Source organism: Bison bison, unplaced genomic scaffold (assembly GCF_000754665.1).
Source record: "Bison bison bison isolate TAMUID 2011002044 unplaced genomic scaffold, Bison_UMD1.0 scf7180017864530, whole genome shotgun sequence".
In the NCBI taxonomy this organism is placed as follows: Eukaryota; Metazoa; Chordata; class Mammalia; order Artiodactyla; family Bovidae; genus Bison; species Bison bison.
The window spans coordinates 7538875-7553492 of record NW_011495080.1 but is presented as its reverse complement, the minus strand read 5'-3'; the positions used below and the strand labels follow the sequence as shown (position 1 = coordinate 7553492).

The 14618-nt window shown below is 41.1% G+C and overlaps 1 protein-coding gene across 2 annotated transcripts in view; it reads right to left on the bottom strand.

Annotated features, from left to right (window-relative positions):
* UBE2H (ubiquitin-conjugating enzyme E2H) overlaps positions 1–14618 on the bottom strand; it is a 101993-nt gene that overhangs the window by 59985 nt on the left and 27390 nt on the right. Inside the window, exon 1 of one of the 2 annotated variants that reach the window (XM_010831680.1) lies at positions 9853–10915. The exons of the other annotated variant lie outside the window; for it this stretch is intronic. The gene's annotated coding sequence lies outside the window, so the exon portion shown is untranslated. Of the gene's footprint in view, positions 1–9852; positions 10916–14618 lie in introns of those variants that run through there. 2 annotated transcript variants of the gene reach the window in all.

Sequence of the window (14618 nt, the reverse complement as noted above, 5' to 3'; positions counted from 1 at the left end):
CCAAGACAGTAACCTCAGATTTAACAAGGTACATCCATTCATCTAATCTACCTTAGTTACTAACCTACAAAGCTGAAATTACAGCTCTTCAATCTTGAGAAGAGTTAAGCACATAATGACTTTTTACCTTTAATATGCCTAGGTCCTTAATCATATTGATGTTAGCAACTGCTAATGAGGGGATAATTAACCTATAATTTGTTCCAAAGATAGCATTCAGCCCAGTTTCTATGCTGGTGCAGCCCCTCCCCAATTTAAGAAATTGCTACTTCCCCTTTAGTCACAAATATTAACAGCTAGCCCTTTCAACACTTACAATGCCCTGAGCACCATTCTAAGCCTTTTGTACTTACAACCCTCACAACAGCCCAGGGAGACGAGTTGTTATTACAAAGACAGGCTAAGTAACCCTCTCAGGCTCCTGCAACCAGCAAGTTGTAGAGCTGGGGCTGAAACCCAGGCAGCCTAATTCAAGTCAGTGCTCTTAGCCACTCAGCATATAGACCAGAGCTTTTGGAGAAGGGTGGAGTATGCTCAGTCTTGTCTTGATTTAGGAAGATTAACTCCACTGAGGCTGCAGAGCTGTCTGGGAGCCAGTGATGGGAAGGCCAGCTGGGATCTGATCAGCAAGAACAGGGAGGAGCTTGACTGGGAGCAGAAGGACAGAAAGGAAGCCACGTTTCAAAGAGATTTCTAAGAGCTGAATGAACTTTATGACAAATTATATGTGAGGGGAGAGAGGACTTGGTGCTGAAACAGTAGGTGGACCAGCAGAAAATAATGATGGTCAGTAAGACTAAGAGAAAAATTCTCAATGATACAGAAGGCTAAACTGGCTGTATTATAGGTTCCTAGGGAGATAAATTTAGGCATAAAAAGGCACTTCCTATGAGTGTCTGGCCAACTGTAAGCTATGTTTCACACGTTAAGACTGAAATTCTCAGTTCTCTTCCAATCATTATTTGTGAAAACTATCTTTCCAGAAAAGAATACACAAAAAGAACATCTAGAATCACAAGTTCTAACAAATAATGCTGAATCCAATTGCAAACAAATCTTAACCTGTGTGAATCACCATATCAACAGCTGTCTTATTTTACTCATCCAAACCCGTAATATAACTGACACATTCATGCCCTACTCTGCCTCCCTTTCAAGCTATGCTGGTCCTTCATTTCCCTGCAATACCAGTTCTTGCCCTTCTCAGCGCCTCTGCAATGGCTACTTCTGGCTAGCCTTAACCTCCCTGTTTCTACAGATACTTTGCTTCTTCTTATCCTTTATGTTGTGTCTTAAATGCCACTGACTCACTGATGTTTCTCATCACTTGGAGTGTATACCCCAACAGACCCCCAACTATTCTTTACTTCAGCCTAAGGTCTGTTTCCTTCTAGGTCTTACTATAGTACTATTTTGTCTAATCTCATTCTCCCTAACCTCCAGAAAATGTAAGTTCCAAGATGGCAGGGAACCTAATATCTGACTTATTCTTTGTCTGGAGTATGGTGGGTGCTCAACAAACACTGGTTAAAGTAAATAAAGTGAGCGCCAGGCACCATGGCTACAAAGTGGGATCTGCTCTCAGACAGCTCAAGTTCTTGTGGGGAAACAGGCAACCAACTACCAAGTAGTGAAATAAGTGAATGTTACGGTAAGGGTTACCCAGAAGTGCTACAGAGGAGCACAGAGGATGCTCTAGATTCAGGAGGGTGGGGAACGGAGAAGGTGTTTTCAGGAGGTAATGATGCTAGCTAAACCCAAGGGGAGATGAGCCTTTTGCTCTTGGCAGCTACAATGAAGTTTTCTCTAAACATAAGAAATAAGAAGGCCCTCAAAGTTCCACTCAAGATCAACTCATAATGGCTAATAAGAGAGAGGCACAAGCCATCTAAAACAGAAAGCCTGGTTTGCTGCGTAACAAGATTCAAGCAGAGCCAGAAAGAAACTTATATATGTAAAGAATATATATATATTTTTTACATATATTATGTACTTATATACTATATATATATATATTATGTACTTATATACTTACATACTTTACATATATATATGTACTTATATATGTAAAGAAACGAGGTATTCAGTGACTTCCCTGGGGGTCCAGTGGCTAAAACTCCCCACTCCCAATGCAGGGGGCCCAGTTCAACCACCGGTCTAGGAACTAGATCTCACATGCTACAACTAAGACCCAGCAAGGCCAAATAAATAAGTAAATATTTTTTTAAAAAAGAAAGAAAGAAACAAGGTATTCAGCAACAAGGGTCTGCCCTGCAAGCACTGAAGAACAATGGAAAAGAGAAAGGCTGGTAGGGGCCACTGAAGTAAGTGGGCAGGAGAGGAGGACCTTTTGCTCACGGATGAGTTTTCTGGTCACAAAGGATCTCCCCGTTTGTTACGAGACGGACGGTAGCATCATTTGATCATGACAAGCCATTAAATACTTGATTCATCGCATCGCTTTTGTTCTGATTCCTTCTCGGATAACATTCTAATTATGGTATAGGCTTCTAGCTATGTCTAGGAGAGAACACACTGAAAATTATATACTAGCTTTCCAATTTCAGACCCACGAGTTTGGTTAGTCTGAGGCCAGGGAAATGGATCTGCTCTTAGTTCACCCCCCAATTAAAGACTCTCCCAACAAAGCATGAGGTTAGCCTATCTTCAAACAGAGTTAAGGAAAAGGATTTAAGGAAAATGTTTGAGGTGGATCTGACTGATTGGGAAGGTGAGGGAAAAGGGACATGCTAAGGATGAGTCCAAGGTTTTAGCTTCAGTTATCTGGGGATGGTTGATACCATTCAGCAAGAAAGCAACAGCATGAGAGTGGGCAGAAGACTTATAGACGATGTACCATTTAGGACGTGTTGAATCTGTAGTCTCTGAAGGGTAGGTAACTGGAGATGTCCAGTAGGCATTTGGCTATCCGAGACTGGAACGCGAGAGACACGGAATTTTTTAAATTTGGAGACATTTGTATTTGAGCAATCATAGATGAAAGCACCCAAGAAAGGCATGCCAACTACCAAAAGATGAGGAACCTGAATACATCCATTATTTAAAGGATGGAAGAAAAGAAATCTGCAAGGTAGGCTGTGAAACAGAGAAAGGCACCTATAATTGTCCTAAATATTTGTTAGGTTATCTTCAATGTCAGATTTCAACAAGCACATCTGCGATTTTTTTTTTTAAACAGATAAAGTAAAACAAATTGCTTATAGTAAAGTCACTAAAAAAGACACAAAAGTTCTTTCAGAATACCATAATATGGCTTCCTGGAACAGGAAGGAAATCAATGAGATACACCCTACTGACTTCTTACTAGGACTTGAAAAAGTGAAATAAGGCTGGTTGAAAGGAACAAAGGCTTTTCTTTTGGGACCTACTTTAAATGTTTAAGTCTTGCCAAGAGTTCAAAGTCCATGATGCTAACCACCTTTGGGTGAATGTGTGAGGCAGAGATAAAAGCGCCAATGTGCATCTTAATGACTAACACTGGTTTTGAGAAACTTGACTGTCCATTTATACATTTTTTTTTCACTCTGTGACAAATCAAACTTTCATCCCCTAAGAGATCTATAATACAGCACAGTACTATTCACCCCAACAGTGTCACTGAGCTGGTGACTGATTTTGAAGAGCCACTGAAAAGTTTACTGTCAACAAGAACAATTTATTGTCTTTTTTTTTTTTTTTAAAGCAAAGCCATGTGCTGAAAACTGAGCTATACAACATTTTCTACCCTATTGCAGTTAACAAGTTTACTAGACAAGACCAAATTACTCCATAAAAAACCTGAGATTTCAATATAGATTGCAAAGTTAAAAGGCCGAACAGCAGTACACTCAGTCAGATGAGGGCATAATTACTCAAGACCTGATTGTATAAGAAGAAAATGGGGTCTAAGCCAGATTTACGGAAAGGCAAGACAGTCAAGAAAAAAGGCAAAGTGAAGTTACAGCACTGCTACAAGCAGAGTACAGATATAAGCAACGGGACGGATGCAGGAACCGCGCCAGGAATCAGCTGAACAGGTTTTGTTTGGTTCTGGTTTTTTTGAATAAGAGATTCCTGTAGTTGAGCCGTAATAAACAAGGCCAGAGAAGCCAACAAGTGGCAAGACAGCTGAGCATAAGGCCATGTCCTTTATCCTATGGACAGTATATGGCCAGTGGTGGTTTTATGCACAGATGGGTGGTGGATGCAAAGCAAGATTTTTGGAAAAACCAATCTGGCAATTGCGTGGAGAAGAGGTAGACGGTAACAAGACTGCGGTGTGTTATACATTACGGCAACCCACTCCAGTACTCTTGCCTGAAAAATTCCATGGACTGAGGAGCCTGGTAGGCTACAGTCCACAGCGTCGCAAAGAGTCGGACGTGACTGAGCGAATTCACTAGCTCACTAGATATACATTTGTCAAAACTCACCAAATCTACACTTGAAATTGCCAAATTTTATTGTATGTATTAATACATTATACATCCCCGATGCTAATTTTTGGAAAGCAAAGGACAATCGCCAAGTCAGGAATGAGACAAGCATTAAAAGTACAGGCTGTAAAACCAAACGTTTAGTGACTGAGGTGAATTCAACAGTGTGCTGAAGCCTGCTGATCACATGCATCTCTTTTCAAGTTCAGTGACCTCCCATCTGTAGTCTAAAATCAGGCATGATGGAGTATTTATACCTCAAAAATCAGTAACTGCTACAAATAAGGGCTTTATCCCCCCATGGGTGGTTGTTCAGCATTCACCAGCACACCACTGTGTCAATTCTACACAAGGTCTCCTATGAATATGGCACTAAATGAAGAGTCCCTTGACACTTTTGTCTAATTCAAAATAATGACATTGTTCTGAAGCACCATTTCTTAATCTTACCATCGACAGATGGTTACCAAAAAAGTATTAAGATTTTAAAAGCCTAACATTTATTTAGTTTCAAGAACTAAAGCATGCCTATGAGTAAGACAGAAACCTTTGTCTGCATCTCTCAATCAAGGTTTTATAGCTATTATGTGGTTGCCCTGGGACTAACACCAATTGATGATGATAATACACAAAAAATTCCAGCATTCACTCCAATATAGTAGAGGCTAATTGCATGGGCCTATTATTGGAATATGCTTTCCAAGTTCAAACTAGTTGCATTTCAATAGAGTTCAGAGGGTTTTCTGGGGAAACCCTACTGTGAAAAGATGAACTTTGTCTTAACAACTTTAGTTTCAAAAACTATTCACTTATAGATGCCTATTTCACATCTCTGAAGCAAAATGGCTCATTTGTTATGTAGATTACTAAGCAGTCACTTAGGAATAAAGAGATTTTTTCTTTAGAGGCTCCAGCTAACTATCTGCATAGGCTTACATTCAAAATGAGCAAAGTGTACTCTAAATATGACAGCAAATAATTGTTTGAACCTTTCTGATTTAACTGCAGAAAGTACAAACATGCACCTCCTTCCTATTTTCCAACCCACCTTCCAGGGGCCAACCTGGAGTTCCTCCCAAGAAAGGCTGCCTTTCTATAGAGCCCCTAGTGAATGTGCAAGTGAAAGTCGCTCAGTCATGTCCGACTCTTTGCGACCCCATGGACTATACAGTTCATGGAATTCTCCAGGCCGGAATACTGGAGTGGGTAGCCTGTGCCTTCTCCAGGGGACCTTCCCAACCCAGGAATCACACCCAGGTCTCCTGCGTTGCAGGCGGATTCTTTACCAGCTGAGCCACAAGGGAAGCCCAAGAATACTGGAGCGGGTAGCCTATCCCTTCTCCAGGGGATCTTCCTGACCCAGGAATTGAACTGGGGTCTCGTGCATTGCAGGCAGATTCTTTACCAACCGAGCTATGAGGGAAGCCCCATAGAGCCCCTAGGTCACCTGCAAAGCTAAGCAATCAGGGTCCACAAAGAGCTGGGGTACAACAAAGGGCAAAGGTTGATGTTTGCCAAGCAGGCAAGCCCTTAGTGAACAGACAAGTTTTGTTTCAAAAGTTCTTTAGTTCATTACTTAAAACTCAGAATGTTAATTTCTCACAAATAAAAGCCAATTAAACTCATCTTTATTTTCTTGGGCTCCAAAATCATTGCAGATGGTGACTGCAGCCATGAAATTGAAAAGATGCTTGCTCCTTGAAAGAAAAGCTATGACCCATCTAGACAGCATATTAAAAAGCAGCGACATTACTTTGCCAACAAAGGTCTGTTTAGTCAAAGCTATGGTTTTTCTAGCAGTCATATACAGATGTGAGAGCTGGACTATAAAGAAAGCTGAGCACTGAAGAATTGATGCTTTTTTTGTTTTTATCTTTATTTTTTTAATTTATTTTTTACTTTACAATATTGTATTGGTTTTGCCATACATTGACTTGAATCCGCCATGGATGTACATGTGTTCCCCATTCTGAACTCCACTCCCACCTCCCTCCCATACCATCCCTCTGGGTCATCCCAGTGCACCAGCCCCAAGCACCTATATCATGCATCAAACCTGGACTGGCAATTCTTTTCACATATGATATTTTACATGTTTCAATGCCATTCTCCCATATCATCCCACCCTCGCCCTCTCCCACAGAGTCCAAAAGACTGTTCACTACATCTGTGTCTCTTTTGCTGTCTCGCACACAAGGTTATCGTTACCTTCTTTCTAAATTCCATATATATGCATTAGTATATTGTATTGGTGTTCTTCTTTCTGGATTACTTCACTCTGTATAATAGGCTCCAGTTTCATCCACCTCATTAGAACTGATTCAAATGTGTTCTTTTTAATGGCTGAGTAATATTCCGTTGTGTATATGTACCACAGCTTTCTTATCCATTCATCTGGTGATGGACATCTAGGTTGCTTCCATGTCCTGGCTATTATAAACAGTGCTATGATGAACACTGGGGTACACGTGTCTCTTTCAATTCTGGTTTCCTCAGTTTGTATGCCCAGCAATGGGATTGCTGGGTCATATGGCAGTTCTATTTCCAGTTTTTTAAGGAATCTCCACACTGTTCTCCATAGTGGCTTACTAGTTTGCATTCCCACCAACAGTGTAAGAGGGTTCCCTTTTCTCCACACAAGAATTGATGCTTTTGAACTGTGGTGTTAGAGAAGACTCTTGAGAGTCTCATGGACTGCAAGGAGATCCAACCAGTCCATCTTAAAGGAAACCAGTCCTGAATATTCATTGAAAGGAACTGATGCTGAAGCTGAAACTCTAATACTCTGGCCACCTGATGCAAAGAACTGACTCACTGGAAAAGACCCTGATGCTGGGAAAGATTGAAGGTGGGAGGAGAAGGAGACAACAGAGGATGAGATGGATGGATGGCATCACTGATTTGATGGACATGAGTGAGTAAGCTCCAGGAGACGATGACGGACAGGGAAGCCTGGCATGCTGCAGTCCATGGGGTCACAAAGAGTCAGACAAAACTGAGCGACTGAACTGAACTGAAACTCTGAAGTATACTATTTTACTTTGAATTGTTAATCCTCATCTATACCAACATTTCTATTGGAAAGTACACACACATCCATACTAAGATGCTAACATCATTATTTGAACCTCACTGTATCTAGAGCCCTCTGTCAGAAAAAGGGAAGTAGGATATAGAACCATCATCATGAAGAACTCTGAAATGGAAGGAGCAGGGAGAAAACATCAGGTGGGAGAAATAACAATTACCAGGATATTAACATCCCCTGCCCCTACTGATAACTGAGTGGGGACAGTGGGGGCTAGGGATTCATCAGACGTGTGCACACACTCCTTGAAGCTCCACTGCTCTAGGGAGTGAGCTGCCAGGCCATGAAGAGTACACAAGGGGATGGTTCTAAGCCCCAGGCCTGTTCACTGAGCATTCTTTGTACCACAGACCCTAGCCGAAACTTTCCTTTTGACACTTTCCTTAGGCTTTTAATTCCCTTGGAAGAGCAGAAATAAGAACTCCCCAAAAAGGAAAGAAAAACGTACATGTGTCCCTACCTCTTTATTAATGAACATTTACCATTCTTCAAAATGTCCAAGCCCAGGTGTACCAGCTACAGTTCTAGCAGCGGGGGACAAAGGTATAAAAGATTCAGGATCTGTTCTCCAAGGAGCAGCTTAAAGAGATGGGAGTTGGATATACAAGCACAAACTGATTATAAACTGAAGGGAACACAAAGGATGCTATTAAAATAATGCAGAAGGCAGGAAAGCATCTAAGGCAAATACAGAGATGCGGCGTTTGAAGAAGAACCAAGACTTGAGGAGTGGAAATTGACAGCAAAGGACTTCTTAGTAAAGATATAAGAATTCATAGACTGGATCATTTTTGAGAGAATATTAAGGAAAAAAATCCTGGGGGGGGGGGGGAAGATTAGTCATTACAATAAAAATTCAAAGAAAAAAAAAAAGAATAAACCAAAGTTAGCCAAAAGAAGAGAAAGGAACTACATAGATAAGTTAGGAACTGTCCTCTCCAAAGGCTGGTGTACTGCAAAGCGGGTGCAGCACTGCATCTCAGACTCTCACAGCAGGAAGGCAATACCTCTCTACTGAAATGACCTTTACACCAAGGGCAGGCTTTAAACCACAGGGACTGAAGAACAACCGAAGGTTTTTAAGCAGAAAGTGGTATGATCAGACGTAATACTAAAAACAGGATCACTCTAGCAGCAAAATGAAAGGCAGACTGGAAGGAGACAGAGGCTAGACACAGGGAGCCCTGAAGTGAGGTGATTCTCAATAGTCCAGGGAGATGACGTGAGGCTGAATAAAGCAGTGGTGGTACGGATGGGGAGAAGCGGGGGAGTAAAGATTTCAAGGGGGGCAGAATAAACAGGACGAGGGAGGAGTTGAGGGAACATTCCGGTTTCCCACTTGGAAACAGATGACTGACCACACATAAAAAGACTACAGTCTGACTTTGAAGAATACAGTACTAAAATCAGTATCAGAAATGTTAAGGGGCTTGTTGGGATATTTATTCTTGGAGAGAAGTTGGAAGGCAGGCAGCTATACTAATCTAGAGTTTGGGAAACAATTCAGCTGAAGGTGTGTGTGTGCACGCACATGGATTTCCCAGGGAAGAATACTGGAGTGGGTTGCCATTTTCTTCTTTAGGGTATCTTCCCAACCCAGGGACTGAACCCGTGTCTCCTGCACTGGTATATTCTTTACTGCTGAGCCACCAGAGAAGCCCAATGCGTTATATATATGAATCATTTTATGGAAGGGAAAGTTATGTGAAAAGAAGAATGAGGATCAAGCCCATGGGAAAACCAACATTTAAAAAATCTACATCAACCTACAAAGAGAGATGTAGGACCAAGACAGGGCTTTAAAATGAGACTGAACCAAGCATTTTTGTTTAGTCCAGGTGTCCACAAACCATGAACCATCATCTGTTACTACAAATATAATCTGACTCTACCATGCCAAGCCTAGCCACTTATAAATAGCTGATGGCGGCTTCTGTGCTGCAACAGCAGAGTTGAGCAGAGTTGCAAAAAAAGACTGTATGGTTGACAAAGCCTAAAATATTTACTATTTGGTTCTTTACAGAATATTTCTATTTGGCCTATCCCTGTTTTAGTTAACAGCCCTTTGGCAAGAGTCCATCCCTACTTCGTACCTCAGTTTCTCCATTTGAAAAAAGTACATTATGTTTTTAAATGCAGCAAAAACTTAAAAGGCTCATAAAAGTTGTTAATATCAAAGCCTTTCATCAACCAATGTATTTCCAGTTAAAATCAAGGTTTTAAAGTATATAAAAATTTACAACACATAATTTAAGAATGCAGTATTTAAATTACAAAGCAATTTACTGATTCCCATGACTACAAAATAAACGGAATCCCAAACTGTACCTTAAATCCAATTCAGGTTACAGCACAGTCTACTCCAGAAAGTATTCACCGCTACAAAAGCCTTTGGTAACAGAAGAGACGGTAACAGAAGCAGAATAAAACAGCATCATCTCCATCACCACTGCCATCATTTCCAGAACACCGTTCATGTTCAGACGTTACGCTGAGCACTCAATGCCTGTTCGTCTCTCATTCCAGCACTACAGCGATGGTACCCATCCATCTTCCAGATGAGGAAACTCAGCCTGAGGAAGGGTAAAAGCCTCATCTCAGTCTCCTAGTGGAGAGTGGGTGGAACCGGTCACTAGTGCGGCCAGTCAGAACCAGGTCTGACCTCAGAGGCTCTGGACTTATCCTAAAACCCATTCTTTTTAGTCTGTTACCCACACCAAGGGAGATAAAATCTGTAAAGGGACAAACGGAACCTGGAAACAACCAGGAACACATACCTATCTGCTTCTCTTACTCTCTTGAAACTCAAAGATCTTAGAACCCAGGTTGGTATCACAGGCATAAAAAGGTGAAATGTATCGATTGCCCTAAGGGGCTATGGCCTTGGAAAGACAACCAGGTACAACACTTGTTGCCAGAAGACAACGTACTCTGAGTTCCAAACTACCATCTCACAAATGAACTTTTTAATCAACTCTCTGTGTAAACTGAGGGCAGCCAACACAAGAAATAAAAAGATCTCAGTAAATCAGATATAATAATAATAATAATCAGATATTATAATGTACTCTAAGAAGTAATACAATACACTTAATGGAAAGAACATGGGTATTCCCTTTAAACTGACCCAGGTTTGAATTCTTGTTTCAACACCAGCCTCATAACAGTAAACTACTTATCTTTTCTGAGTAGACAACCTCCGGGAAATAAGACCATCCATCTCTCCACGTGGTCTGGGGTAATACCGGTACTACAGAATTGAGTGGCTCAGAGTCAAAGAGACTGGGTTTATCATCCAGCTCTGCAACTTAACTTGGCATAAGCTGTTTAGTCGCTAAGTCATGTCCGACTCTTTTGAGACCTCATGGACTACAGTCCACCAGGCTCCTCTGTTCGTGGGATTCTCCAGGCAAGAACACTGGAGTGGGTTGCCATTTCCTCTTCTCCAGGGGATCAAACCTGCATCTACTGCATTGCACGTAGATTCTTTACCACTGAGCCACCAGGGAAGCCTGCAGCCTAAACCTCAGGTCTCTCGGCAGTGACAGGAAAAATGACAGTAGGATTTCCTTCTGGGGTTATTTTGAGGACTATGATATCGAAAGCGCCACAGGCACAATGCCCGGCATGTAGTAAACACTCAAAAAAACCAAAACCCCACTTTTTATCACTTTAAGTTACCTAATGACAAGTCAGCTTCCAACCCTCCTAGAACAGATCTCTAAGGGAGGCAACATCTTTCCCTAAGGATATGACATTAACTTTTATAGCTTTAAAGGAGTCACAGAAAAAACACTGCCACCCCCCCTCCCCCAAGAACAACCACCAAAAAAAAAACCAAACGATGGCTTGGCTCCATTTTGTTAAATGTGAGAAGTTTTCTTCATCTCTTGCCTCAAACCTTAAAATAAATATTAAATAATACTACTGGTGCTTTCAGGAGGGCAACGCCCTTAACCTTTAAACAGAACAAGACTCTTCCCCCACATATGGTTTTCAGAGCACCAGGAAGAAACACTGGAAAGGCATCTGTTAGAAGCAGAACTTTAACTCTTTGTAAAACAGTCTGCGTGCACCTGTGGCCAGAGCAGAAGCACAGGCTGAGTGGGCCATGACCCCTGCCCAGAACTCCCCTCGCCCTAACACGCAGTACCCTTTAAGCCCCACCCCATCTCAAAAGCCATAAAAATACTGAGTTCCACAGATTTTTCTTTCAATCATTAGCTCAAGATACAGAAACAGATCAAAGAAACTGCAAAGATAAACTATAATTTTAAAAAATTCCTTGTCCTTTACCAGTCTTGTAAGTCCATCCAGCTAAAATATATCTTTCACACCAAGTTCAATTATTAATGGCAAGACAGAAGAAATCCATAAAACATTCTGACTCTCAGAAGGCTTTCTCAGATGCACTTTACATTTTCAAATGGCTTATAGCGCTGCACCTGTTCATTTTCCTTCAAATGACTTCTGCTTTTTCTTTTTTTTAAGGACTCTCATTCTTTGAACATAAAGTTTCAATGGGCACTATAACTGGCTTAACATAGAAATCCTCTGCCATTAAATATATCCAATTCCAAATAGATCTAAGAAAAATGGGAAAACAGTCTTCAGATACAGCACTGGTTTTATCTAACACAGAAATCAACGAGCTCAGCCTTTACAGCTCTCAACAGATTTGGTTTATATTTCTCCGCCATTTTCTACAGAATATGCACAGTGATTAAGTCCGGGGCTTTCCTTTCACTCTTCCAAAACCATTTATCTGTGCTCAAGTTCTAACAGAATTTTTTAAAAAGAGAAATCCTCCCCAAAAATCAACTCCAAGACCAGAGCCATCATCTCCAGCACTAAGCAAATAGTCTAGTTCAGATTATTAACCTGATTTTTGTTTTGAAAGCTAAAGGGAAGTAGCTTTTCTGTTTTAGATTTCATTCCTGGGGAAATGGAAATAGATGCAAGATTTCAAGGTTATACAGTACACACAGAGAACATCCTGTCCACTTGCCTAACATACTCCCAGCATGCTTACAGTTAATGGCCAAACCATCTGCAAAAGTCTCCTTTGCTCAGTCTCACATGTTGCCCACAAATTCAAGATTACACTGTTTCATTTTGTTTATTTTAGAACAGTCACCTTGTATCCAACTGATCCAGCCTACTTCTGCTGCCAAGGTGTTAACATGTATTATACTTGCTAAAGGCAGAAAGTAAATAGGACAGGCCCAGCTCCCATCCTGAGGACAGACCCTCACACCCCTCTCTTCCCTCACTCAATGAACTGTGTGTATTTGTGTGCGCATGTGTGTGTGTTCACGCGTGTGTTACAGGCTGGGTGGGTGATAGGAGGATGAGGCTGAGAGAATCAACACTGTGGGGGGTTTTGAGACGAAAGACACAGGCAGGATAACTGGGCAACACAAACTTCTGTCTAGTTCTTTTAATCCCAAGTATGATTCCCTCAATTATAGCTCTCCCTGGATTAAGTCCTAAACTAATAAAAAGCATTTTTTAGAGATCTCATGGAGGGAAATGGGTATTTTTAGGGTATCAAGTAGCTAGGAAAAACAACAAAGACTTTGCACTGTAAAGTTTAGAAAAGTTATTTTAGGTATCTACTTGCATATGATTTTCCTAAATTAAAAATAACATCTATGCAATAGTCAGTGTTGACCCAGCATCTCAAAGAACATACCTCTACTTAAAACAAATGCCAAGTGTGACATTTATTATGAGTGCTAACTGTTCTGTGCTAGATGTTTAACATTTATTCTTTTAAGGCATGGAGAATTTCAAAACACATTTGGTATCTCCAACCTGGTCTCTAAAATTGTCCTATTTAAATTAGGTGCTGGCAGGCCTCAACTTTCACGCCTTAAAGCAAGACGAATGCTCCTATGAAATGCTACTATGAAAAAGAACTGGCAGCTGAGGGATGCCAAAAGCAGACAGGACCTCAGAAAGACCTCTCATATCATCTATACTACACACAGAGTTGACTGACAGAAAACACTCAAGCTTTCTTAAGGAAATTCTTTCAACTACACTCATATTTGCTATGAAGCAGTGAAAGAGATGAAGACTGAAAATATCACCATGAAAGATTGTCCAGAACCACAAATTCCTAAAGTTACCAATTCTATGCAAACCTATACCCATTTGACGATAGAAAGAAAATACCATGAAGACCATTTGCTGTCCCACTTAAAACCAAGCAGCGTGGATGAGAGCAAATGCATCACATGCAAAGCTACAGATATTTCTGTTTTGGAAAGCAAATGACCAATTCCAGTTCGGAGGAAAAATATCGCTTTCTATCATCTGTTTCAAAAGGCAGTAATAAATAAAGAGCCAAGCTAATGAGCCTGAAACCAAAATTAAAAACAAAAACTAGATTAACTTTTAAAATACAAAAAATTCATTTTTAGACTAAAAAAAAAAAACCCACAATTCCTGTTTAATACCCTGCTTAAAACTTTCACTGACGACTGTGAATGCAGGCAGTGCTCAGCTCCTTCAGCCTGCCCACACGTCCACAGCTTCTCCTCTCCCTCGGCCGCCCAATTCTGGGACTCTCCACAATCATGAACACTCAGTCAATCCTTGGAATGATTGGTTTTACACCTCTGTGTCTTTGCCTAGCTCCCTCCTCTCCACCTGGAATGTCCTTCAACTTTTATGTGCTGTCTGAAAATGCCTGCTCATCTTTCAAGACCAAGGTCAGACTTCTTCAAGATCATGCCAACTGTTGTACTGCAACAACAGTACACTGTGGGCTGCATACTGCTCCTTCCTCTGTGCCTCTGCCAGTCATAGGCTGGCAAAGTTCACCCCTCTCTCCCAGAACAGAGAAGCCATGTCTTTTCTTTTGGTAGCATCTTTACTGCTTTGCAAAGGGTCTGACAGAAAAGGCACTCAAAATATTTGATTAGAAAACAGGCTGAGAAAACCCTGGGATACCATTTCACATCCAGTAGACTGGCAAATGTTAGAAAGCTAGACAAGTGCTGGTGTGGGTATGAATAAACAGGAAGTCTCACAGGCTGCTGAAATGTAAAGTTTGGTACAACCACTTTCAAGAACAATTTTTTCAT